Below are 1,950 nucleotides of genomic sequence, written 5' to 3'. Positions count from 1 at the left end.
GTTTGGCACAGAGACACAGGAGGACTGGTCCAGGTGGGAATTTCCTGTTTGTGTCAATAAATTATTGAGTCATAATTATTTTTATATTTTCTATGGAAACAAACAACTTTGATTTGTAAAACTAAAGATTCAACAATTACATCCATCCAACATCCATCCATCCATCCATCCAKCCATCATCCTTCCATCTTCTTCAGACAGTTTTTCCTGCAGGGTAACAGGAGCTGGTTTGTGTCTGTGTGAGAACCAGGGTAGGCTGTGGACACAATCTAAGTCCATCACAGCTACTTTAAGTAGACTTTGAAGTTTGTAAAGTTTCTGCCCTTCTTTAACAGGAACGTGTTTGTGCCTCTACGTTGTGTGCATTGTTTGCTCCTTCAAAATAAAATATTTGATAAAACCCAGTTTGGCTGCAGTCCAGATCTTTCCTTCAGCCTCACAGGAGTTCTCCTTCCAACAGCCCAGTTCCTGTTTGACACCTTCCGACATTAAGAGTACAAATCATGAACGTGGGCTTGACTGGCAGGGTGGCCTGGGTGGGCAGAGGTGAGCACCTGCATCATGTGCATGGCATACAGTGCACTTCTCCCTGCTGTGCTCACAACAGTAGGTTGTAGTTTAAAGACTGGCCACTCAGAATGCAGCTGCACGGCTCACTGGTTTCCAGTCAGGGCAGCCAGCTCTTCTTCAACCCTCATCGCTCTGTGACACACTGCCTTTAARTGGAAGAAACCTGGGAAGATTCCTCACATTTTGTTGCTTTTATGGATATTTTTTGTCCAAAGATCACAACAATAAATTATTTACATTAACTCTTCTGTTTTCCCTCAGACATTTTCCACCAAAAGAGGCTGCCGTCTCCGCAAAGCACACAAGTCTTTTAGACAATCCTTTTTAAAATGTAGTGTTGAGTCAGACTCATCGAACACATGCTGCAGGAGGCTGCTGCTGCCGCAGCCATCATCTGTCATCACAGAGACTGGGAAAAGCTCAGCCTYGGATTAAACAGATTTAATCAGCTGCTGACAGCCAAAAATGTGCAGGAATCCAAGAGAATCAAAGTAAAAATGACATTTAAGCATCCTGCTGTTCCAACCTTTTTACTGCTCTGYTTTATTTCAGTTAGCTCGGTCCATCTGCACAGTTTGTCTCCTCCCTGAAAATCAAACCAACTGGTCTATTTAAAACTCTGCTAGTCCAATTACAAGAATGGATCTTTATCAGCGTATAAACAGGTACACAGTGGTGGAGGTGGTTCTGCTAATCAGCTAAATGCTAAAGGTGGAACTCATTGTTCAGTCAGAGCATTAGCTTCTCCACTAACTTTGAAAACTGTTAGCAGACCATTTAGCATCCACTAMATGTGGTTTTGCTAACAACTGAGCTGACACCAAGATGTTTGTGTCAGTCCCACCAGTCTTCAGCTGGAAAAATACGAAGACTGAGTGACAGTTGTCTTTGCCCTTTTAGCTTTTGTTTTGCTAAATATAAGACATGACTATGCTTGTTTTAGTCATTTTAGCTGCTCTTTTTCTAAATTAGCTTTTAGCTACTGTTATCTTGCTGCTAATGTTTTGTTAAGTTTAACTTTCAGTTTGTATTCTGCTGGTTTTAAYTTTTAGTTAATGTGTTGCAAGGTTAGCCTTTAGCTACTGTTCTCCTGGTTTTGACTTATAGCTTTCATTTAGCTAAATATGAGACATTGCTATGGTTTTAGTCATTTTACCTACTGTTTTTCCTGGTTAGCTTTTAGCTATTGCTCTACTGTTTCTGGATTTTGTTCTGCTAGAAGGAGAAATGGCTACTTTTAGCCATTTTAGCCAAGGCTGTGAGTGAAAATATAATGATAAATGGATGAACAGCACCTTTCTGTCCAACCAGGATACTCAGTGTTTACACTACAATCTGTGTCCTCATTAACACACACACACACACACACACACACACACA

The sequence above is a fragment of the Austrofundulus limnaeus genome, unplaced genomic scaffold (genome assembly GCF_001266775.1).
Source record: "Austrofundulus limnaeus strain Quisiro unplaced genomic scaffold, Austrofundulus_limnaeus-1.0 Scaffold1044, whole genome shotgun sequence".
NCBI classification, from domain to species: Eukaryota; Metazoa; Chordata; class Actinopteri; order Cyprinodontiformes; family Rivulidae; genus Austrofundulus; species Austrofundulus limnaeus.
Note: the sequence above shows the minus strand (reverse complement) of the source record.